At 40.9% G+C, this 26,242-nt stretch overlaps 1 pseudogene across 1 annotated transcript; it reads left to right on the top strand.

The window, feature by feature from the left end:
• The first annotated feature begins 14,437 nt into the window (after nucleotides 1-14,437).
• Nucleotides 14,438-24,423, top strand: LOC306863154 (interferon-induced very large GTPase 1-like; annotated as a pseudogene). Its single transcript, XR_013785811.1, has 4 exons — nucleotides 14,438-14,814; nucleotides 16,202-16,313; nucleotides 17,402-17,490; nucleotides 19,895-24,423. The product of XR_013785811.1 is annotated as an interferon-induced very large GTPase 1-like (transcript).
• Nucleotides 24,424-26,242: the final 1,819 nt, after the last annotated feature.

The following is a 26,242-nucleotide window of genomic DNA, read 5'->3' as shown; positions in this document are numbered from 1 at the left end:
ATTCCCAGACAGAAGAGCCTCATTGTAAGCGGCGGTGCGTGTGTTAACCGCGGCACGGATTGTTCTGTCCACCCACGGTTTCTGATTGGAGAATGTCCTTATCGTTATTGTTTCTGTAGCTTGCTCGGTTAGCGTGTTTACGAAGCTTAATGCTACATCCGTGAACTCGCTGACGTCAGAAGAACTCGCCCGGAACATGTCCCAGTCGACGTCATCAAGCGCCGCCTGCAGCATAGCCTCTGAGTGGGAGGACCAGCGCGTCACTACTCTCTGCACCGGAGGTTCCTGAACGAGCCTTTGTTTGTATCCCGGTGTTAGAAAAATTGTGGCATGGTCCGATTTGCCAAAAGCCGGTAGTGAGCGGGCTTTGTAGGCATCCTTGAATTGAGTGTAGCAATGATCCAGTGTGTTTGGTCCTCTAGTTGGACAGGATACATGTTGATAAAAGTTCGGCATGACCTGCTTGAGGTTGGCTTTGTTAAAGTCCCCCGCGATGATAAAGGCAGCGTCAGGATGTTTGTTGATGTAGCCGCTGAGCACATCGTGAAGCTTAGACAAAGCCAAGCCGGTGTCCGCCTGTGGTGGAATGTACACAGCAGTAACAATGATCGATGAAAACTCCCGGGGCAGATAAAATGGGCGGCAAATAATGGAAAGATGTTCCAGATGAGGCGAGCAGGAACGCGACAGAATGGAGATATTCCTGGGGTCACACCATTTCTTGTTGATCATGAAACATACTCCTCCACCCCTGGATTTACCGGCCTCTGCTGTTCTGTCCGTCCGAAAGACAGAGAAGTTATCACTCGGCATTACAGCAGTGTCCGGGACCGAGGACGAAAGCCACGTTTCTGACAAACAAAGGATGTTGCAGTCCCTTATGTCCCGTTGGAAACTAATCCTGGCTCTAAGATCGTCCATCTTATTCTCCAAGGATTGGACATTAGCAAGGAGAATGCTTGGAAGAGGAGGACTGTGAGCCCTTTTCCTGAGTCTGACTCGAATTCCAGCGCGCTTCCCGCGGTGTTTCTTGGTCCGTCGCCTCGGGGGGTTATTGTTCGTCTCCGTGTTCCGAAGAATCTCCAGAGGCCACGCAGGATTCGTGGATAAAGTGTCCTGAAGCAGGTTGGTGTAGCGGTTTCCAATGTCCAAAAGTGTTTCTATGTTGTAGGTGATCAGTGCCGACGTGAAATGTGTAAAAAGAGAAAGTAAAAGTAGGGAAAAAAGTAGGTTTAAGCAAAGTCTCAGTGGAGCGACCCGCACGGCGTCCGAACACAGCGGCGCCATCTTGGTTTTTTCAGTAGAGTCAATGAGATTGTCCCACTTCAGGTCCTGAGAGATGGTGGTTCCCAGGAATCTGAATGACTCTACTGAAGTCACAGTGCTGTTCATGATGGTGAGTGGGGGGAGAGCAGGGGGTTTCTCCTGAAGTCCACTATCATCTCCACAGTTTTGAGCGTGTTCAGCTCCAGGTTGTTAAGACTGCACCAGACAGCCAGCTGCTCAACTTCCTGTCTGTAAGCAGACTCGTCACCGTCCTTGATGAGGCCTATGACTGTAGTGTCGTCCGCAAACTTCAGGAGCTTGACAGAGGGGTCCTTTGAAGTGCAGTCATTCGTGTAGAGGGAGAAGAGCAGTGGGGAGAGAACGCAACCCTGAGGGGCGCCAGTGCTGATGGTGAGAGTCCTGGATGTGAATTTGCCCAGCCTCACTAGCTGCTGCCTGTCTGTCAGGAAGCTGGTGATCAGATGGAGGAGGGCACAGAGAGCTGTCTCAGTTTGTCTGAGAGAAGGTCAGGTATGATGGTATTGAAGGCCGAGCCGTCCACAAATAAGATCCTTGCATAATTCCCAGGTTTGTCGAGGTGTTGCAGGATGTAATGCAGTCCCATATTGACAGCGTCATCCACAGACCTGTTTGCTCTATAGGCAAACTGAAGAGGATCCAGCAAGGGTCTAGTGATGTCCTTCAGGTAGGCCAGGACCAGTCTCTCAAGTGACTTCATGACCACAGACGTGAGTGCGACAGGTCTGTAGTCATTAAGTCCAGTGATTTTAGGCTTTTTGGGGACGGGAATGATGGTGGAGCGTTTGAAGCACCAGGGAACTTCACACAGCTCCAGAGATCTGTTGAAGATTTGTGTAAAGATGGGGGCCAATTGGTCAGCACAGACTTTTAGACAGGCAGGTGAAATACCGTCTGGTCCTGAAGCTTTCCTAGATTTCTGTTTTCTGAAGACCCGGTTCACATCCTCTACACAGACTTTAAACGCAGGTAGAGCGGTGGAGGAGGGAGTAAGGGGGGTTGCAGGGGGGAAAGACTAATGAGAGTTATTCATGTCTGTTGTTGTCCTGTAAAGGATGCACACTGAGGCGTTTTCCAGCTGTGATATTGTGAAACTTCACATCCTCTTTATCAAGTTTTGGGCGTCTCCATTACCACTTCCCCAAAGCTGTTTATTCACACTGAGAGGTCAGTTCAGTTCTTGACACATCTATATAGTTGTTGTGGGAATGTGTGTTGCTTGCTTTCACAGGTTATTCAAAAATAAAAGAGGATAAACTGTTTAATTTGATATTATTTGGGCCATGACGGACTGACAAGAGAAGCAGACAGGTGGAGAGTCTGAGATTTACACCGCTAATGATGGCAAGATTGTTGTGGAAGATGAGTTTTTTATTTTTTTAGTCGTCAAAATCAGTGGCGGCTGGTGGCAAATTTTCTAGGTGGGGCACCACATCCAAACATTTTACCATACATCCCGATATTATTTATCCCAGTATAAAAAAAGAAAAGGAATAAGACATGAAACATTTTAAATTAAGAAAATAGTTTTTACCAAATTCAAGAGATTCAATATATCAAAACTATATTTTCTGCCAGCTTTTTTCAAGAAAAATTAAAACATTTTGTTTTTAATTTTAATAATAAATAAACTGATGTATACAGGGCAACAGCAAAATCCGTGAGGAAGGGCAAGTTTCCCTGTACAACGAAATTCTTTCTTTGCTGTCCACACTGAATGCCAAAACAAGCCCAGTTTGTCCCAAAGCCCAGTTGAAAATTAAAAAATCCAAAGCGACTTACAAATGAGGACAATAGAAGCAATCAAAACCAACAAAAGAGCAGTAAAATGTAGTATCAAAACATTATTGCAATTGTTGAAAAAGAAGTTTTGTGGTGATTCAGAGTTTGTGTTGTGTCAGAGGTTTTAGGTGTGACCACTGTGGTGTAGAGCGAAGCTTGTGCTCGGGTTGAAGATGAAAGTCCCATCATTCATGGCGCTTTTTTTTCACTATTTCAATTCTAATAATGAGTGAGTTTTATGGGTTTGGGGGAAGTTGGGTGGTGGTTGTGTGGGTTTTTCCTACATTGTGGATGTGCTGTGGTGTCACCCTTCAGTTTTTGTGTGTTATCTGCATTATAACTGACATTTTTTTTTAAGTCTCCTACTGATTTCTATGGGGAATTTGTATTTAAATTTTTTTTTTTGGGGCGGGGGTGTAAGCGTAATTGTTCTGCATTTTGTGGAAGGGTTGCCAGTTCATTGTCGTGTACTCTGTGGTCTGCATTGTGGTGGATTTAGTCTTTTTATTTGACAAATTAAAAAGTATCGATTTTATCACTTCCCATATTCATTTCAATGTGAGGCCTCCCCACATTGAATGAATGAATGAATGATGCATTTATATAGCGCATTTATTGTGTATTGCCGTACACCCAAAGCGCTTTACAATCATGTGGGGGTCTCTCCTCAACCACCACCAGTGTGCAGCATCCACTTGGATGGTGCGACGGCAGCCACAGGACAACGGCGCCAGAGCGCTCACCACACACCAGCTACAGGTGGAGAGGAGAGAGTGATAGAGCCAATCAAGTGTATGGGGATTACTAGGAGGCCATGATTGATAAGGGCCAGTGGAGGGAATTTGGCCAGGACACCGGGATTACACCCCTACTCTTTACGAGAAGTGCCATGGGATTGGGACATTGAGTGTGACTTTTTGTTTCACACTAACATACAACCAGATATCAATCCAGTTTATTTTTTTATTTGTAGAGTTACCAAGTGTTGACAGCAGTACTAAGTCTCATGGCATTTAGGTAAAGGGAACATGTTTTTCTATTATTTTAGCAAACGTCATTTGGGTCAAAAAGACCCTGACCCCAAGCGTATGACCTTACATATTTTAGTATCATTTATTAAAACATTGTACTATTGTACAAACAATCGATTTCTAATCCATAAAATGATGCATGAAAAGTACATTTAAAATTAGTATACAAATACTTGATACAGCTGTTTGCACACACACACACACACACACACACACACACACTCTCAACTCTGTATAGCTATCTTTGTGAGGACATGGACACAATGCAATCTCTCGTGCTTACCCTAAACTTAACATTTACCCAATTATAGCCTGATCCCTAAAACCAAGTCTTGACCCTCAAACAGGCCTTTAAAGCGTCTCTGAAAATGAGGACCAGCCAAAATGTCCTCACTTTACAAAACTGTCCTCACTCCGATGCTCTAAACTCAAACTGTCCTCGCATAGATATCTGTACAAGTGCACACACACACACACACACACACACACACACAATTTTGTGATTCATGTGCCAATATCAAAAGGAAAGGATGATTTCTTTGGAAATAAGTAAAAGCTAAGAAATTCGTTGGCCAAAAAGTGAAAACCCAGTCATTTATTTGTAGATATAACAGAAATACAAATGACTCTAAAGTAATTGTGATCAATGAATACATTTCTGCAACAGAAAATGCTGAACTTGCATATTTACAGGTTTTTTCAATTGTTCACATGCAATTTTGAAAACCGGGTTCATTTTTTCAAAATATAATCACAATTATCCAAACACCACACGCAATTTGCATAATTCCTAGATTGTTTGCAAAATGACACACTTTAGTCAAAACTTTCACAAATGTGTATATATGCTATTAGTTTTCATTTAACCAACACAGTCCTCAATGATCAGACACTATTGCAGCCAGTTTCACACTGCTGTGATAAATAAAAAACACATTTGTAAAAAAACTAATTTTAGGAAATAGCATGTGCTAGATTTTTGGCCAGACATTGTTATGCAAGGGATAATTTAGATGAAAAATAGTGACAAACCCACAACATTCTTCATGATTAGTTTGAGATATAGGGAGAATGTACACAAATAGGCCTACTATAAACTTACCAAGCACTGCACAACACTGATGCTGCAGACTGAATATTTCAAGTATTTATTTCAATACTTACAGTATTTCTTACCATAATCAGTTACAGTAATCAACCAACAATGAAATCAATGAAACAAATAAAATCTGTAGACAAATAAACAGGACTGCATGAAGTACATACACTTTGACTCTGAAGAAAACTACTGTAAAAGCAACAAGAATACTGTAACTATTCATCATCTCTCCGTCTGGCTGGATCAGGCCATAAGATTTCATCCACATCACAGGCTGTGTCTTCATTGGCAAGGCACCGTTGGAAGAATCGCCTCGTGTGACGAATCCACCCCTGCACAGAAGAAGCTGCTTCGATATGATCACAGGCCTGCTCCATGGCCTGAATGAGGGGCAAGCGGTCATAGGGCCGCAGGTCATATACCTTCCACCGCCATGCTGATAAAAACTCTATTGGATTCAGGAAGGGGGGAGTATGGGGGAAGGTATAAGACTTCAAATTCAGGGTGCTCATGGAACCAATTCTGGACCAGAGCAGCCCGATGGAATGAGACATTGTCCCAAACGACAATGTACCGCATCTGGTCCACTTGGTTTAATGCTGTGACAATCTCGTGCAATCTGTCAAGAAATGCAAGTATTAGATTTGCATTATAGGGTCCCAGATTTGCATGGTGGTGGAGGACCCCATTTTGTGTAATAGCAGCGCAAAGGGTGATGTTACCCCCTCGCTGCCCTGGCACATTGGTGATTGCCCCGTGTCCAATTACATTTCTCCCTCTTCTTGTTTTCGCAAGGTTAAATCCAGCCTCATCCACATATATAAAATTCATGTTGAATTTCTGCAGCATCCATTTGAAAGACTGTCTGAAACACAGTAAAAGACAATACGATGCTATTCAATATCTATCGCACAGTATTTTTTTGTGCCAGAACATTATGAGCAGTGCACAATACCACACCATAGTAAGATGAACAATACATACCTCCACATACTCATTGCGCAGAGGTTTCACTCTCTCTGAATTTCTGTCAAATGGTACCCGATACAGTTGCTTCATGTATATTTGATTTTTCTTGAGGATTCGACCTAATGTTGACAGAGACTCGTTGGATGTTATTGAAAATATGGTCATCATTGATGATATTAGTTTGGATTTCTCGCAGCCTGATACAATTATTGGTCAAAACCATGTTCACAATGGCGGCCTCTTGTGCACGAGTGAACATAGGGCCCCTTCCACCTTGGTGTCCTCGACCCTCAATCCTATGTAAAAAAAAAAATACACATGCAGCCGACTGTCAAATGTCAGAGTAAACAATATCGATGATAAGTACAGAAAGCTTCAGTTTCAATGTACTGTGTGGTTAGCTTACCCGTTTTCTCAATGAAATGTCTGAATTACTGACGCAACAGTATTTCTGCTGAGATTTGGTTGAACTCTTTGTCCAGCTTCCATCAGTGTCAGTCGTTGATAACATGGTCAATAAGTGTTGCACGGATTTATTGAGTCAAATTTGGTCCTCGTCTTCTTTGTTCAGGTTCTATCAACTCTTCAAGTCCTTCTCTACCTCTTCCTCTACCTAGGCCTCTTCCTATATCTCCTTCTCCTTTTCCTCTACCTCCTTCTTCTCCTCCCTCTTCCTCTACCTCCTCTTCCTCTTCCTCTTCCTATACCTCTATCTCCTTTTCGAGCTCCCCCTCTCATTCTCATTCTTCTCACTCCTCCTCCTCCTCCTCCTCCTCCTCCTCCTCCTCTTCTTCTTCTTCTTCTTCTTCTTCTTCTTCTTCTTCTTCTTCTTCTAGCTCCTTCCATTTTTGTTGAAGGTGTAGACAGGTGAACTCACCTGCTGCCTTTTATAGCACACCTGAGTGCTGCGTTTTCAAATTAGCACATGTGTGCTTCCACACCTGGTGGATGTGATTATCCAGTTCGTTCATTAGTGTGGTCATTGGCAATCCGGGGCTTTGTAATGACAAGTAAGTAACCTCACAATCCTTATCTGTGTCTAAGGTGTGAAAATGTGTGTAGAGTTTTACAAATCACTGTGTGTAATGTTTTGCAAAAAGGGTGAAGCAGACATTGTGTGTAATGTTGTGCAAATCTGTGGAGGTGTTTTGCTCATTGGAGTAGAATTTTGCAAATTGTGTGGAAATTTTTATTTTAGGTTGCAAACAATCGTAAAAAAACCTGTAAAATCATCACTCAGAGCACCAGTGAGCACTGGAGACTTCAGCGAATTAGAAAAAGGTGCCATTGATGTAAAAATCTATTGTTTGTACATGTTTTAATAAAGGATAATAAAATGTGTATTGTTTTTTTTTTTTTAATAACCTGCATAGTGAAGCGTTGTTTACATTCAGTAGACTGCGTGCAGATGCTGAGCGTAAACAATGCTGATTACGTTGATTACGTTACGTTCTGGGGTACTCTCCAAAATGCCAGAAGATGGTAACTCAGGGAGAAGAATTGCTGAATAAATTATGTTATTATTGTTTTCACAAAAAGTATTCTTGTAGCTTCGTAAAATTATGGTTGAACTCCTGATGTCACGTGTACTATTTGACCGATGTCCTTGCTACGTTTCTATGCGTTGAGCGTAGTAATATCCTTTCTATGGAGGGTCAGAAAGCTCTCAGATTCCATCAAAAATATCCTAATTTGTGTTCCGAAGATGAACGAAGGTCTTACAGGTTTGGAACGACATGAGGGTGAGTAATTAATGACAGAATTGAATTTTTTGGGTGAACTAACCCTTTAAAAATGCTAAGATTTCATTGAATAAATATGAGTGCTGTGCGTTTCAAAGTCAGGTGCTGCTGCTTTGTGTCAGCTATTTCTACTGCTTTATATTTCTTCTATTCTGTACACTCCACCTGCTGGCAGAGAGTGAATGTGCCTTTTCAGTAAGCCCTTCTGCTATTTTTGTTCAGACCAAATTGACATTTGACCCATATTTTTACATAGAAAACACGCAGTTGTAAATGTGTACTGGTGGATCGACAAAAATCTAATGCATTACAAAAAAAGACACATTATAGATATATTAATAAGTTACTAAATTAATATAATTGTTTGATAATAATTGTTTAATATATAGATACTTTTCTTAAACATGGTTTAAAGGCTGAAATGTGGTTTATAAAAATGTTTTGTTTTTGTGAAAACCTGTATCTGAACTATAAATCATGTTTTTTACACGTCATTTTTAAGGTTTAGTTACATAAACATTGCCTTACCCTGCTCATATGGTGTTTTACTTGAGGTATTTAAACAAGTCTTAAATTTGATGTTAAAAATCCTGCAGACCCCGTAGCCCTACCCCCCAAACGCTCAGAGGTCTCCCAGATTTTGGTACTCAAATGTTGACAGGTTGTGCACATTTGTGCCTGTCATTTTGTTTATGTGAATGTCATTTTACACATGTGTAACTATTAATCTGCAACTTTGAACTCAAAACACATTTTGATTATTTCCTGTATGGGCAAACTGAAATATTCAGCTTTTCACATCAGAGCGTTTTTCACATTACCCCTAAAAATATCATTACAAAGCACTCTGTGAATTGTAAATAAAACAATGGACATATATTAAAAATAATTGTGTAAGTAGTAAAACAATATAAACGCAAAACAGCGTTTTAAGTTTACAAATGTTTACAAAAGTCTCACCATTGTTGAGGTTCACGAGTTGATTCTTGATGTCTATGTGAGTCTAATTACTACTATAGAGAAAAACAGATGTGGACAATCTGTTTGGAAAATCTTTTATATTAACTGACTGTCACAGAACCACTGGCTCTAAGAATCTCGTTTACTAAAATCAATACAACATCCATTTAATCAGAGATTAGACACACAATGAGTCTACGTTCGCTCTCAATAAGATCAGTTCACTAAGAGATGATTATCATTATAAATATACAACAATCAATTACTGATCATTTTCTCTGGGCTCCTGAGCTGTAACAAATATGTTTGAGGAACACATGGTTACAACATCCAACAAACCTAACACAAATGTCAAGAGCACAACTAAAGCAGACACTGATCTCTAACGTGGTTACTTCAAATGAAACAATAAATCAACATCTAAACCTTAGTTAATTCTCAATAAGATCTTCTGTAGATGCCTCAGTCTGGTTATTAATAAGTGGAGCTGGTGATGCGGTTTGTGGGGTTGTTTAATCAGATTTTGAGAGTTTTAATGCATTTTATTTCATCTAAGGTGATGGTGTTTCTCTTTTCTTCAGTGATTCTGGTTGTTAACAGCAGGTGTTCATCACTAATGCTCAAACAGCACTTAGTTAATCACTTCATTACTTAACTGCAAGTTTTAAAACTTACATTTATTTATTTATTTATTTATTTAGTCATTTAGCAGACGCTTTTATCCAAAGCGACTTACAAATGAGGACATAAGAAGCAATCAAAACCAACAAAAGAGCAACAACGTGCAAGTGCTATTACAAGTCTTGGTTAGCCTAACACAGTACAGATAATTATTATTATTATTGTTATTTTTTAATAAAAAGACATAGATAAAATACAATTAGAATAGATAGTGCTAGAGTTAGAGGGTCAAGTAAAGATGGAACAGATGAGTTTTTAGCCGTTTCTTGAAGATGGGTAAGGATTCGGCTGCTCGGATCGAGTTGGGCAGGTCATTCCACCAGATGGGAACAGTTAATGAAAAAGTCCTTGAAAGTGTTTTTCTGTGTTTTTGGGATGGTACAATAATTCGTTGTTCACTTGAAGAACGCAAGCTTCTAGAGGCACATAAGTCTGAAGTAAAGAATTTAGGTAAAGGGGTGCAGAGCCAGTGGTGTTTCTGTAGGCAAACATTAATGCCTTGAATTTAATGCGAGCAGCTATTGGTAGCCAGTGCAAATTGATGAACAGAGGCGTGACGTGCGTTCTTTTCGGCTCATTAAAGATTAATCTTGCAGCGGCATTTTGGATTAATTGTAGAGGTTTAATAGAATTGGCTGGAAGACCTGCCAAGAGAGCATTGCAATAGTCAAGTCTGGACAGAACAAGAGCCTGAACAAGGAGTTGCGTTGCATGTTCCGAGAGAAAGGGCCTGATCTTCTTAATATTATATAATGCAAATCTGCAGGACCGGGCAGTTTTAACAATGTGGTCTGAGAAATTCAGCTTATCATCAATCACAACTCCAAGGTTTCTGGCTGTTTTTGAAGGAGTTATGGTAGATGAGCCTAACTGGAAGCTGAGATTGTGATGAAGCGATGGGTTAGCTGAAATTACAAGCAGTTCTGTCTTAGCTAGGTTGAGTTGAAGGTGATGGTCCATCATCCAGCAAGAAATGTCTGATAGACACGCTGAGATGCGAGCAGCTATCGTCGGATCATCAGGATGGAATGAGAGGTAGAGTTGAGTGTCATCAGCATAGCAGTGATATGAAAAGCCATGTTTCTGAATGACAGAACCTAGTGATGCCATGTAGACAGAAAAGAGAAGTGGTCCAACCATTACATGGTTATAACCAAGGGGAATTTGTTTACTCAAACGGGTTGAGTTACCCTAACTTGTTGGGTTTTGCAGTACCAAGAAAAGTAGGTTTATCTGAGTAATACTAGCACTATTAGTTAACTCAACTTGATTTTGTTGCGTTTGTATTAAGTAATGTTACAGTGTTTATTATACTTAAAAAAGGCTGCAAGTTGACTCAACTTAAAACATCCAATGCAGCCACTTGCCTCGCTTTTTATAAGTTAGATCTAGGTATTACTTTTTACAGTGTACTTGGTGTGTTCCACCGCAGGAACCAGGATCTAAATAATGTTCCAGGTACAAACTTGCCCCCTCAGAAAGTCCTATTAAGCACACCCTGTACGAACTCACGAGCCCCCTGCAATTCCCTCATGAACTGCCAGGGGTTCGTGAACCCCACTTTGGGAAACCCTGGCCCTCCTAGACCCTCGCATATTGTCCATTTCATAATGTCCATTTACGGACGCCTTAATGCGGAAAGTTTGATTCCAAGCGCCAGCATATCTCTGAGCAACATGCTTCTTTCTGAACGCATTGATTCGAATAATGATTTCATGAAAGCCTGTAAGGTTGACACGGTAGTTGTGTTTGTTAGTTTTTAAAATTGTCTGTTGTTTATTTCCTGCCGCTGCACATGGCTCTCTTACTGTCTCGACAAGGTTTCTTTCACTCCTCCCCTGACCGCAGCCGCAGAGGATACGCTCAAATACTCTCGACATCTCACAAACTCAGACTGCACTGTTTGGATTTTGGAAATACTTCTGTTTTCAAATAAATAAACTGGTGGCGGACTCGTTTTGTTTTGAGTTTAAAATCGTATATAATTTACAACATATAACATTGCTCAGATTGCATGATTTATGGAGAAATCGAAGATGTTTCTGATTTAACACTTGCTGAATGTGTTATTGGATGATTGGCACTGAATGATAAGATTTACGTTATCAAAAGATTTTGGATTCATCAAATAGTTTAGAATATAGTTTAATAGGTGTATATGGAGCAATGGCTACAACATTATTGGTGCATAACTTCTTAACCGCCTTTAGTAGTAAAATACTGAAACACTTAAAAATTAATGGTGACATAGCATCTAAAATATACACTGTTCTTACACATTTCCATATTTTAACTTTATGTTAAAAAAACGGACATGTTATTTGTCAACAACCTATGTATAGTGTGCTTGTTTTAGTCATTTATTTTTCATTGCAGCTGTCATGATTGTAGTTGTTACATTTTAATATTATGTCAATATTATGTCCTGATCTTGCCTATAGGGTTCCACAAACCACAGGCAGACCCTGTATGAACTTGACAAGAGTGATTAGATCTGAGATGTGAGTCGTCATATCCTGGTGATTTGAAATCAGACAGCATGGGTAAGAAATGTAATTTATTTGATTGGATAACATCATTATTCTATGTGTATTCTGGGCAAATTTTAAGATGTTTGTATTTCTGTGATGACGACATGTGATGATGATTTTATATATATATATATATATATATATATATATATATATATATATATATATTCCTTTAATTGTTGCAGGGCCAGGAGAAGAAGTTGCAGGAGAAAAAAGGGCAAATTTTAAGATGTTTGTATTTCTGTGATGACGACATGTGATGATGATTTTTTTTATATATATATATATATATATATATATATATATATATATATATATATATATATATTCCTTTAATTGTTGCAGGGCCAGGAGAAGAAGTTGCAGGAGAAAAAAGGGCAACTCTACAATACACACTGCCCACAACATGGAAAAAACCACCACTAACAATAACAATAGCACTGACAGTCGCAGTAGTTGCAGTAGTAGCAATGGCAGGGACAATATTCGCTGAAGCAGTAGTAGGAGCAGCAGCAGGAGCAGCCGCTGGAGTAGGCATTTTACAATCATTATGGGTAGCAGAAGTAAGAACAGGAGCAGTAGCAGTAATAGCAGTAGCAGGAGGCCTAGCAGGAACAACAGCAGCAATATTGCGATCACTGGTAGGAGCACAGTCAATAACAGCATCAGCGGTATCTGGAGCAATGGCAGGAGCTGCAATAGTAGCAACAAAAAGAACACAATTACGATGGGTGGTAAATAAAATACAGAGGTTAATGAATAAGTTAAAGCGGGTTTTAGCATTGGTAAAAAGAGTAAAAGCAGCAGTAAAATGGTGTAGAAAGGTGTTACCCACTGCAACACTAATTGCAGGATCAGGATCTGCAGCAATAGCAGCAGCAGCATCACAAGCAGAAACAACAGCATTAAGAGGAGTATCACAAGCAGAGTCAGCAGCATCAGGAACATTACAAGCGGAATCAACAGCATCAGGAGGAACATCACAAGCAGAATCAGCAGCATCAGAAGGAACTTCACAAACAGAATCAGCAGCATCACAAGCAGAATCAGCAGCAACAGGAGGAACATCACAAGCAGAATCAGCAGCATCAGAGGGAGCATTGCAAACAGAATCAGCAGCATCAGAAGGAGCATCACAAGCAGAATCAGCAGCATCACAAGCAGAACCAGCAGCAACAGGAGGAGCATCACAGCCAGAATCAGCAGCATATCAAGCAGAATCAGCAGCATCAAGAGGAGCATCACATACAGAATTAGCAGCATCACAAGCAGTATTAGCAGCATCAAGAGTAGCATCAAAGGCAGTATCAGCAGCATCACAAGCAGTATCAGTGGCGTCAAGAGGAGCATCACAGGCAGTATCAGCAGCATCAGCAGAAGCATCACAGGCAGTATCAGCAGCATCAGCAGGAACATCACTGGGAGTATCAGCAGCATCAGCAGGAGCATCACAGGCAGTATCAGCAGCATCAGCAGAAGCATCACAGGCGGTATCAGCAGCATCAGCAGGAACATCACTGGGAGTATCAGCAGCATCAGCAGAAGCATCACAGGCGGTATCAGCAGCATCAGCAGGAGCATCACTGGGGGTATCAGCAGCATCAGCAGGAGCATCACAGGCAGTATCAGCAGCATCAGCAGGAGCATCACTGGGGGTATCAGCAGCATCAGCAGGAACATCACTGGGAGTATCAGCAGCATCAGCAGAAGCATCACAGGCAGTATCAGCAGCATCAGGAGGAGCATCACTGGGAGTATCAGCAGCATCAGCAGGAGCATCACTGGGGGTATCAGCAGCATCAGCAGGAGCATCACTGGGGGTATCAGCAGCATCAGCAGGAGCATCACTGGGGGTATCAGCAGCATCAGCAGAAGCATCACAGGCAGTATCAGCAGCATCAGCAGGAGCATCACTGGGGGTATCAGCAGCATCAGCAGGAGCATCACAGGCAGTATCAGCAGCATCAGCAGAAGCATCACAGGCAGTATCAGCAGCATCAGCAGGAGCATCACAGGCAGTATCAGCAGCATCAGGAGGAGCATCACTGGGGGTATCAGCAGCATCAGCAGGAGCATCACTGGGGGTATTAGCAGCATCAGCAGAAGCATCACAGGCAGTATCAGCAGCATCAGGAGGAGCATCACTGGGGGTATCAGCAGCATCAGCAGGAGCATCACTGGGGGTATCAGCAGCATCAGCAGGAGCATCACTGGGGGTATCAGCAGCATCAGCAGAAGCATCACAGGCAGTATCAGCAGCATCAGCAGGAGCATCACTGGGGGTATCAGCAGCATCAGCAGGAGCATCACAGGCAGTATCAGCAGCATCAGCAGAAGCATCACAGGCAGTATCAGCAGCATCAGCAGGAGCATCACAGGCAGTATCAGCAGCATCAGGAGGAGGATCACTGGGGGTATCAGCAGCATCAGCAGGAGCATCACTGGGGGTATCAGCAGCATCAGCAGGAGCATCACTGGGAGTATCAGCAGCATCAGCAGGAGCATCACTGGGGGTATCAGCAGCATCAGCAGAAGCATCACAGGCAGTATCAGCAGCATCAGGAGGAGCATCACTGGGGGTATCAGCAGCATCAGCAGGAGCAACTGGATTAATAAAAGGATTACTGGGACGATTAGGACTTGTGCAAGGAGCAAAATCTGCTATTTTTGGATCACATAGGCGCAGTCAATTACAGACAGAAGGAGTAGGCATGGTAAGTTTTATTATGTTGGCTTGACAACTTGCATACACTCAACCTGGGTCAGACCTTCAGACTGTTCTGACTTACCATGCTACATCCTTTCTGATTGGACTTAAATTGGACTTAACTAAAACAAACTATCAAAATAATTATCACTCTATTAGTCTATTGTAAAATTCTAATGTGTTTACTTAATTTTACAATTGTTTAATTTTTAATTTTACAATAGTTTTAATTTTACAATAGTTTTAATCATTCCATTACAATTATTTGTTAACATAAAGGAGCTGGTTAACATTAAAAATGCAAAGAAGTGCATACTGTAATTTACTGTAATTTTCTTTCACAAAAACTTGATAGAATTAACATACTGAATGCCATATTTATAAATCTGATGCACTGAGAAGAGATCCAGGCAGACGAAGTCTTTCCGTAGAAGTGTAGTTTATTAAAAATCAATTATCATAAGTATAAGTGATACTGATAACAGATGATATGAAAATTAAAGAAAGAGATTCCAAGCTGAACAGATTCTGCTAAAACTAAGATAAAGGAGTATTATATAGGCTTAGATACCTACGTCTTCATGGAATATTCTCGTATGATCAAGAATGTCTGATCAGCAAAATGTTAAAATTATTTACAAACTATTTTACTTTCCCTCCCCCTTACTTAGATAATGTCAGAGCAAGGTCAACTTGACTTGTCGGAGGAGGTTGTTGTGGTTTTTACACCCTTTGAGCAGAAACAGCAAGCTCTGCCAATCTTCAAATATCGCTAGGCCCAGAATATTCATATGCTCTATGAAGAGATGGATACAAATCAAACTCTTTCGTGCATATAAAAACATTATGCATAAAGAATAAGTTTCAGACATCCTGTCTAGCACAAATGGAACATAACAAAGTGTACTTTTATATGTCAGACGAAGGAAAGAAAGACATAAGAGCAATACGTCAGTGGAACATGAGCATATATAAAATTAAGCATTAAAACAGATCTATATGGAGAATAAATGCAGGATACCTGTGCAATAAATCTATGAATAACTGTGTTAAGTAGCATTAAATTCTAAATTGATACAGAATAAAATCATTGAAAAGATGAATATATCAGAAAGAATACATATTGATAATAAATGATTAATGAATATGGAATTATCTGTATTTTAGACACACCAAAATCATAATTCAGCATACATTTAAGCTCACTGTGAACAAGCACATCAACTCCACCCACAAGAACACTGACAAGTATCCTAAATAACATCATAATTTCAGTGGGTTAATAATCACAAAGCAGTTAAAATATTGCTCATTTATTCATATAATAATATTAATTCATATTGTGATTCTCTATTTTTTCTGTATTTTGCACTGATTTTTATTTTCACATGTAGCTTGCAACTCACACCATCATCCATGAATCTTCCCAGAGAGACAAATCTCCACAGACAGACAGGTCATGGGCCGAGAAGACAATAGAAAAAGAGCAACCTCTTTTAATGCCAGTTAGAAAATAAATAAATATATATATACTAATAATTTGAGTTATCAGTATTCATCACATTGTACAGTTATCATTATGTATATTTTATTTTATTTCAAGCAAACAAACAAACATTTCTAATAATTTAGATTTATCTGAAGTGTTGTTTCTTCCATTGTCAGGCTGTATATCATTTGTCTAACCCTTTTTAGATGTTTGACCTCTGAAATAGTGCTTTAAAATAGAATATTCTACATAAATAAATAAATAACAGACCTTAAGTAGTTTGATGTCAAACTTTGATACTAGCTTGACAAAGCCTAGCCTGAAAGTATAAAATAATTTTAAAAGCTTGAGGCTTGAAGGTTTTAATTTCAGAGATAGAAATAGATAGGAAAACCAATAAAAACTCAGACAGACAATATATTATTTTATGTTCCAGAAAAGAAAGCAAGTAATACAGTTTTGCTTAATCCATGATGCTCATTGTAATTTGATTGTATTATAGCGGAAAAAGCAGTCAATCTTCAGATGAGAGCAACTTATCAAAATAGCAAAAGAAAGAGATTGAGTGAGCGAGCAAGCAAGAATAGATGATATTATCTGAGCATGTTTTTTGCAGATTGCAAGCTGTGGCACATATTTCAATTTTGACATGTACATAAACAGCCGAACAGTCTTTCAAAGTATACTCCTTTTGATAACATGCGCAAAGACAGGTGCTCGATATCTACTTTCAGTCGACTCATCCAGAGAACAGCACATTTCATGGTTGAAAATGTTGAAAAGAAAACTGCTAAGAGCAAGGTGTCAAGCAACGCATCAATAGTAAAGTCTCATATACTGCTGTTTATCTGGTTGCAAATGACTTTGTTTACTTTATCATTGTGAATGCACAACCTGCAGCTTCCATACTTTGACCCTCAGTTTCATCGTTTAAATCAAGATACTGTATCTGTCTTCATGTTTAATGAAAAATCAGGTCTTTTTTGTGGAAAATTGCAGATGTCTTTGTATGTCATAACTACAGCTGAAAGTGACCGTCTTTAATGAATGTGCTACTTCTGATAAATGCAAGAGTGCAAGATCAATGCTGTTTTATCTCTGTCAGATTCGTCTGAAAATGCAGAGATGTGTGTAACAGGAAGCAGAATCCCTAAGCAAATGACTGAAGACTCTATATCGAATGACTCAATAAAGGTATTGTTACATGTTGGGTTTTCTGTGACTGTTCCATGTCGGGTTTTCTGTTTTCCCCTGTGTCCTAGTTCAGTTTAATTAGTCATTGTGTACACCTGTCCTTCCCAATTACCTGCCCCTTTATAAGTTCCTGTGTTTGTCAGTCTCACTGTCGGTTATTGTTTCTGTTATGATGTGTGTGCACTCCTGTGTCTGTATCTGCTCCTGGATCTCTGATTAAAAGAGAAGTTAATTGTTTATCCTCGTCGTGCGCTCCTTACTCCGCACAGCACCGTAACATAATAACCGACCAAAACAGCAAGTTTGCGGCGTTTTTCCCCCGTTTTATTTTCCCGGTTTTTACCAAGTTTTTTATTTTTTATTATGGATCCCGCTGCCCTCGTCATCCTGCTGGAGCAGGGGGACCGCTCTCTCGAGGACCACACCGAGGATTTTTTGTTCCTGGCCAACTTAACACACTTCCCGGACTACTGCCTCTGCACGTTCTACAAAGCTGGACTTAACATCACCACACGGCGGCAGTTGTCCGGGGACGGCCCTCGAGAGAGCCTCGCCGCCTTTATCGAGTGGGTGCTGGTGTCTTGCAAATCGCAACTCACCGTGGACTTCGCAGAGAATGACACCAGCCCCACTCGGGACCCAGCGCCCAGTCCACTACCACCCCGCAGCGCGGAGCTGCCCGAGCCCACCGCAGACAGAGAGCCAGAGCCTGCCGCGGTCGTTGAGCCATCGCCATCAGGAGCGACAGAGCTGCCGATCGTCCCGGAGCCCGAGCCCCAAACGTCTGACCAAGTGCGAGAGCCGGCAGTGCATCCGACGGTGGAGAAAGTTGTGGAGATCGCGGGGGCTATGGAGCGCCCCGCCCACGGCGCCACCGCTGAGGGTGAGCATGAACTGGACCTGGGTAACCTCATTGACTTTCACACTGACACAATCATCCTTAAGCCAGCTCCTATGTTAGATTTCTGGGAAGTTATCCCACCCAACCTCCCTCTCCCACCGCCTCTCATTGACCTGGTCCCTACTCCAACACCCTCATCACTGGAGTTCGTCAGCCCCTCTGCTCACCCTCAGCACACCATCTGTGGCGTGGGCTCGCCGCGGGTCTGCCGACCTCCAGCTCTGTTGGCGTTGAGTCTGGAGGATCCCTCGTCTCCGCCCTCAGCCTCCGAGACCCAGACTCCGCCTCAGTCCGGCGACCCTGCGGCTCCACCATGCCTTCAAGCTCCCTCGGCTCCACCGGATCCCGTCTGTCCACCAGCTCCACCGGGCTCCCTCGTCCTTCCGGCTCCGCATTGGTCAGTCGTCCCCCTACCTGCACCTCAGGACTACTCTCCTTGGGCTGCGCCCCGTCCCTTCGTCCCTCCGGCTCCGTTGGGCTCCTCCTTCCCTCCTGCTCCACCTATGTCCTCTGTCGCTCCGGCTCCGCCGCGGCCATCCGGATCTCCGTCTGCGCCGAGGTCGCCGAAGACATCTGCTCCGCCTTGGACCTCCGGATCTTCGGCGTCACCCTGGCTCTTCGGCTCTCCGTCTCCACCTCGGGCTCCACCACCACCTGCTCCGCCGCCGTTGGTCGGCCCCATGGAGTCGGCGGTCCCTCCTCCACCATGGCTCCTCCCTCCGTCGGCTCCCCCGTGGGCCACCATCTGGACTGTGGCCTGGGTCGTCATCTGGCTCCCCCTGTTCCTGGCTCCCCCTTGGCTCCTCCCACCCTCCACTCCCCCATGGACTTATTGTTTGGACTCTCTTATGTTTATTCCCTGCCACCCTCCGGTTCCACATCCTCCTCCAGATCCCCCACCCGCCCTCCTCAGTTGTTACGTTACGGCGTGAGGCCACGCCTTGCCGGGAGGGGGCGATATGTTATATGTTGGGTTTTCTGTGACTGTTCCATGTCGGGTTTTCTGTTTTCCCCTGTGTCCTAGTTCAGTTTAATTAGTCATTGTGTACACCTGTCCTTCCCAATTACCTGCCCCTTTATAAGTTCCTGTGTTTGTCAGTCTCACTGTCGGTTATTGTTTCTGTTATGATGTGTGTGTGCACTCCTGTGTCTGTATCTGCTCCTGGATCTCTGATTAAAAGAGAAGTTAATTGTTTATCCTCGTCGTGCGCTCCTTACTCCGCACAGCACCGTAACAGGTATTCACTGAAAATCCTTTAAGAACTGCAGTTTTTAGACTCATTTTATATTCAGTAGCTTATGGTAACATGCATGAAATTCATTACAAACAACATCACCATCTTTAACGTGTTTAACATTTTGACATGTGTAACTTTGGCTTTCTCATTATCAGTATTGGATATAATTCCATGAGAATTTACAATGCTTTGCAAATTGTTTCCAAATTCTATTAAACTACAAAAATGCATTTAACTACAAAAATCTGTTTTGACTATATAACAGGGAGAAAACAAGGATATTGGAACCACAGGAATCAGACCAGTTCAACACCTACAGCAGGAAAAGATTGGAAGAGAAAAAATAAAGCATCTGTTTCGCAAACTTCATCTTGAAGGCAACTGTCACAGTAAACTGAGAGCTGCAGGTATTCTTCAGATAACTGAACATTCATTACAATCCCATGAGTCTTGTGCTGAGGGGGAGCTGACTCAGAATTGTATCCAAAAACTACTCATGATGGACTACAGAGCAAGATACATTTATGTTGATAAGGCCAGTCGACAGGATCACACACATCACAGACATACCGACTTATCGGAAGACAGTGGGGATATATTCAAAGCAGTGTCCTTGTCAAACAAAGGAAGCAGTCAGTCTGAGCGAATCCACCCAATGGATGTTCAGATGGCCATGTTTCATTGTGCTGATGGATTCCTGAAGCAGCTGATGGTGACTAAACTGTCCCAGTGTCAGTACTCTCTGCCTCTGCTTGTTCCTGATCCATTCACACAACAGATTGAGTTTCCTCTCTGGACATTCAGACAAATCAACAAGAGCTGGAAGATGAGAAACAAAAACAATGAAATCATCAGTCAAACCCAGCCAGTCTACAAGGCAGAAACTCCAATGGTGTCTTTTTCCAGGTTTGGCTCTGTGTCTTCATCCAAGTCTCAGCTGATGAACAGTCTGATCAATGAGAAACACAACACATTTTTCCACAGGAACTGCCCAGGCAGCAGCAGAACCAGAGTCCAGATGGATGGAGTGGTGGAGATCACCTGGTTCTGCCCCTAAACACGGATAAATTCACTGACTGTGTTGCGTTCTGTAATCTACACGGTGATGCAGGAGACCATGAGAAACAGCTGCAGATCCTCACTGAAACGGCCTCAGTCAATGTTGTTCTTCTACCACAACTGGACAGGAATGACAGATGTGCAACAATAATCCAAAACCTGTACACAAACAGAAAGCCACTCATTTGTCTTTTTACGGAGGATGAATGTACTGCAATTGAGATGAAGGAAGGAAAGTTTAAAATTGGTTTGAAAGACAGAAGTCAGGCTGATGTATCTGAAGAACTCAGAAGAGTTATAAATGAGTTATAAATGATTTATAAATGATTGTCTCTCAGAATCATCTTCCACTTTCAGACTTGAAGATGTGTCCAAACACTCAGACATCAGAGTAGATGAGGAAGATGATGATGACTGCAAGAGAGGAAGAGAAGCAGCACAGCAGATGATGAGTTTACTGGAGAAGAAAGATCTGAGAGAAATCAAAGAATCATTTCTGCCTCATCAGGGGAAACTGTGGCATCAGTGGAGTCAGAAGAACAAAGAACTACATCGACCTCAAGCAGATGAGATAGAAATAGACATCAGTAGAAAACAAACAGAAATGATGAATATCAGACAACAGCAGCATGAATTTAAAATGAGTGAGTTTATGAAGATTTTTATTTAAAAAATGAACTCGCATGCTGAAAATGAGAAGATGTTTTTCCTTAAACGGCTCAGAATCCTTCTGGATGAATTTATCTCAGCTGATCTTTCTGCTTTATATCATAAATATGATGAAACATGGTCAACAGCTGTAAAACTGAATAAGAAACATGGTGAATCTGAGCAACTCAAAGCTGAACAAACAGACCTTGAGAGAATATCTGAGGAACTTCAAGCTGCAACCTTTGGTTTGGAGCACATCATGAGGGAGATCGGTCAGATTTATGAATCATGTTCATCTGTGAAGAAGAACAAGAAAGACCTGCAGATTGACTTCTCATCTCTCCCGAGTCTTGCAGCAGAGATGATGATCTCTGGATTTCCACTGGAGCTGATGGATGGAGATGCTGCTCATGTTCCTGTGATCTGGATCTCTGCTGTTCTAGATCAACTCATCCAGAAACTGGGAGACCAGCGAGTCTTTGTGCTGTCAGTTTTAGGGCTTCAGAGCACTGGGAAATCCACTATGCTGAATGCCATGTTTGGACTCCAGTTTGCTGTCAGTGCTGGCAGATGCACCAGAGGAGCTTTCATGCAGCTGGTCAAAGTGTCAGATGAGATGAAACCACAGATGAAGACAGACTATATTCTGGTTGTTGAAACTGAGGGTGTTGGAGCTCTAGAACTGGCTGGAAGATCTACAAGATATCGTGACAATGAACTGGCCACATTTGTTGCTAGTCTTGGAAATCTAACCTTGATCAACATTTTTGGAGAAAATCCTGCTGAGATGCAGGACATTCTTCAGATTGTTGTTCAGGCCTTCAAGAGGATGAAGAAGGTCAGACTGAATCCCAGCTGTGTGTTTGTGCATCAGAACATTTCAGACGTCACAGCTGGAGAGAAAAATAAGGAGGGAAGGAGACGACTGCAGGAGAAACTGGATGAGATGACAAAACTCGCTGCTAAAGATGAAGTCTATGATATCATTAGATTTGATGTTCAGAAAGATGTGAAGTATTTTGCTCAATTTTGGGAGGGAAGCCCACCAATGGCACCACCAAACCCAAACTATTGCGAGAACATTCAAGAGCTTAAGAAATCTATTCTTTCTCATGTCGCAAAATTACATGGAATGAGGCTGATAGACTTAAAAGTTGCATTAAAGATCTTTGGGAAGCTTTACTGAATGAATGATTTGTCTTTAAATTCAGAAACGCTCTGGAGATTTCAGCCTACAGGAAACTTGAGACCGAATACAGCTAGTGGTCCTGGAGTCTTCGCAGTGCCATGATGGAAACGGAGAACATACTACACAACAAAATAGAAAATGAAACCTGAAGAAAAAGATTGATGCTCAGAGGACACATCATGAAAACAGTCTTTATGAAAAGAGTAAAGACCTTGCCTTAAAACTGAAAAACAAAACAAATGATGAAGAAAGACTGAAGAAAAAATTTGATCTGATTTGGAAACAGAGTGTGAAAAAGATCATCAAAGACACTCCTGCAATCAAAGACACTGACATAATGAAAGATGTGAGAGAGATCCTCAGTGACATCTATGGAACGCCTGCAGATCACTGGAAGATAAGAAAGGATGTTTTCTTAGTAATGAGTTATTATGATTATGTAAAGATAAAAAAACCCAGTGGATTTTTAACAAAAGCTACAGAGAGGCTTGGTAATGTTCTATCAAAAGAGGACATCCAAATAAGAGCATTAGTCTTAGATGTTGTTCAGCAGACAGACAACATGATTCAGTCATTTAACATTTCAAAGATGGGCTACAACATCAGTTACATTCAACAACTCACAGATTATATTAAGAAAAAAATAACAAAACACGAGGAAGGATATGTGAAATGTGTGTTCAAGAAACAATTCTTCATTGATTTGGTTTATTCTATCTGCAAGAGAGCGAATGAGATTATTACTGACCAACACAGGATGTTTAGAGAAGCCAATGATCCTGTCATATATGCTGAGAAGAAGAGAGAACAGTACTATAGTATTTTCCAGAAATACAGTCATGGAGCAACATCAGCTGCCATTTTTGGTGAAATCATCTGTCAGAAACTGAAAGAGCCCATTGAGCAGAGTCTCTACAAGAAGACTGCCAGAGATCTGACAGATGAAATGAGATCAAACTGTGAATCGCTGAATGGAAACAGATCAAATCTGGAGAAGCACATCCTGAAGACACTGGCAGAAGAGGAGGATTTTGACAAATACATGATCTATGTTAAAACTCCCAGAGATCACTTCAAGAGTTTCATCAGAGATGAAGTCAGTATATACATCACTGATAAGTTCAGTGTCAGTGTTTTACCCAAGATGAAGGAGAACATTGAACTCCTTCAGAAGAAGATCATGAAAGCAGCACGTGACTCTACTGAACATGTTCAAGAGAACAGAGGAGATGCTGGTTTGTGGTTGAAGAGTTTCACACAGCAGCTCTCAGATGAGCTGATCATCTCTGAAAAAGACCTCTGTGGAGTCAAACACATTGATGTTGATTTCAATCTCCTAGAAGATGTCATAAGAGAGGAAATTACTGTTATAATGTCTGAGATCAGCTGTAGATCCAACACAGAGACATTTACAGTAAATCTGGACTGTAAGTTCAGGCCAGATGAGCTTCTGATTGATCACTTCTGTCAGTGCTGTTGGGTTCAGTGTCTGTTCTGTGGAGCCACCTGCACCAACACCATAGAAAACCACGATGAGGATCACAGTGTTCCTTTACACAGGGTACCTGGAATTTCAGGGTTGTTTTACAGAGGAACAAGGGACTTAGCTGTTAAAATCTGCACATCAGCAGTAGCAAACAGAAATCTGTTTTTTTATCCAAATGCCTCAGATGATTTGCTCCCCTTAACAGAATACAGAAAAGCAGGAGGAGTTTTGGCAGACTGGAACATCACCCCTGACCTCTCTGATCTACCGTACTGGAAGTGGTTTGTGTGTCGTTTAAAAAAAGATCTGGAAAAATACTACAATAAAACTTTTGAGTAATGAGATCCCAGACGAATGGAGAAAATACTCAAAACAGGAAGCTATAGAGAGTTTGGATCGATACATCTAATGGAGCAGATATAGAATGATACACCATTATATTTTTTAAAAGTCTGTCCTCTTGTCTTTGTAACGGTTCTCTCCTTAAAGGAAATGCAGGAAGCCAGGAGTAACTAAAAGGTTCTTTTAATAAAGACACAAACTGAAAACAAGTATAAACTTCATCAAACAAAGAATCTTCACTCTCCAATTAAGGTAGCGTAAGGGTGACTGGACAAGGACTAGAGAGAAACAGAAGACTTGTAAAGGAACCAACCAAACAAGGAAACAAGATAATTGATTACACACAGGTGATGAAAATGAACGATGATTAACTAATGACAGGAAACTAGAATAGGAACTACCAAATAAGGTCAAAACAGAACTGAAAGGAAACTAAACCGAAACTGACATGTTACAGTCTTATTGAAGTCCTGGACACATACTGCATACCAAGTCAAGTCAAGACACCTTTATTCATAATGCGCTTTTGGTAACACTTTAGAATACTGATCCTTTGTTAATGAATAACTACACAGGAGCAAGTCACTAATGCACTATTAACATTGTAATAACTACTATTACCTAACAAGAAACTATGATTATTGATTTAGTAAGTAATAGCGTTCAGTTGAAACTGGTAGTTCACTATTAGCTAATCAATAACTGCTATTTTTTTATAATTAGTTCTAAAATGAAGATCATGGTAACCCACTAGTAATGATTTAAGTGTTACCAAATCTAGCAAAATTAATTACTAACCAAAACCTTAAAAGTTTACAATGACTTCAGTAATTACTAGAGAGTTATCATGATCTTCACTTTAGAATACTGATCCAAATAATTAGTAATTGCTTTAGAAGGATGTAGTAACACCTGAATAATTACTATCCAATGCTTCACAACATTCTCAAAAGTTTACAATGATTTCAGTCGTTACTAGGGAGTTATCATGATCTTCACTTTAGAATACTGATCCAAATAATTAATAATTTCTTCTGAAGAATTCGGTAATACTTGAGTCATTACTAGTGGGTTACCATGACCTTTACTTTAGAATTAATTATACATTATGTATTATTCATATTAATTCTGAATCTGTATACAGTAGTTCTTAGTAGAGTTTAGGAAGGTATGAAAAAATAATAGTTATTGATTAGTTAATAATGAACTACCACATTCGACTAAGCACTATTACTTTCTAGTTCCTTAATCAGAGTTTCTTGTTAGTTACTAGTAGTTACTAGAGTGCTAATATTGCGTTACTCATGTGTTCTTGTGTAGTTATTCATTAATGATGGAACAGTATTCTAAAGTGTTACCGCGCTTTTAAAGGGGTGGTTGCTATCCCAGCTAACAAAAATACGTAACTGTTACGTAACTGCAATGTAATCTGGTTACTAAAGTTTTGTGGTGGTAACAGGAAAAGTCCCAGTTACATTGCCACAACAGAATTTTGTGACGTTGCCAGTAAGTAACTGCGACATCGTGGATCAATAGTTGTGTGCTGGTAATCAGTTGGTAATTTTTTATAATTATTTATTTTCTTAGGGGCGGACATACAGTAGTTTAACCTAATTTATGTCCTCATATGAAGGCTAATGTGAAGGCTGTTCCAACAGCTGTGAATGATGAATACAGACTCAAAATTAATTCAGTTCATTTATTTTGAAAAACACACCAACAGTAAAATACACCCAAATTATTAATAAAAACATAGTACAGCTAAATATGAATGAAAGCATTCAAAAAGTTTCATGCTCAGCATCACCATAAACAGATATGCTAAGCTATCATAATCAGGTATAAATAACTCCCCAATAACCAAAACTACCAAATTCAACCGAGTG

The sequence above is a fragment of the Barbus barbus genome (assembly GCF_936440315.1).
Source record: "Barbus barbus genome assembly, chromosome: 4".
Taxonomy (NCBI): Eukaryota; Metazoa; Chordata; class Actinopteri; order Cypriniformes; family Cyprinidae; genus Barbus; species Barbus barbus.
This window is presented reverse-complemented; position numbering and strand designations above follow the sequence as displayed.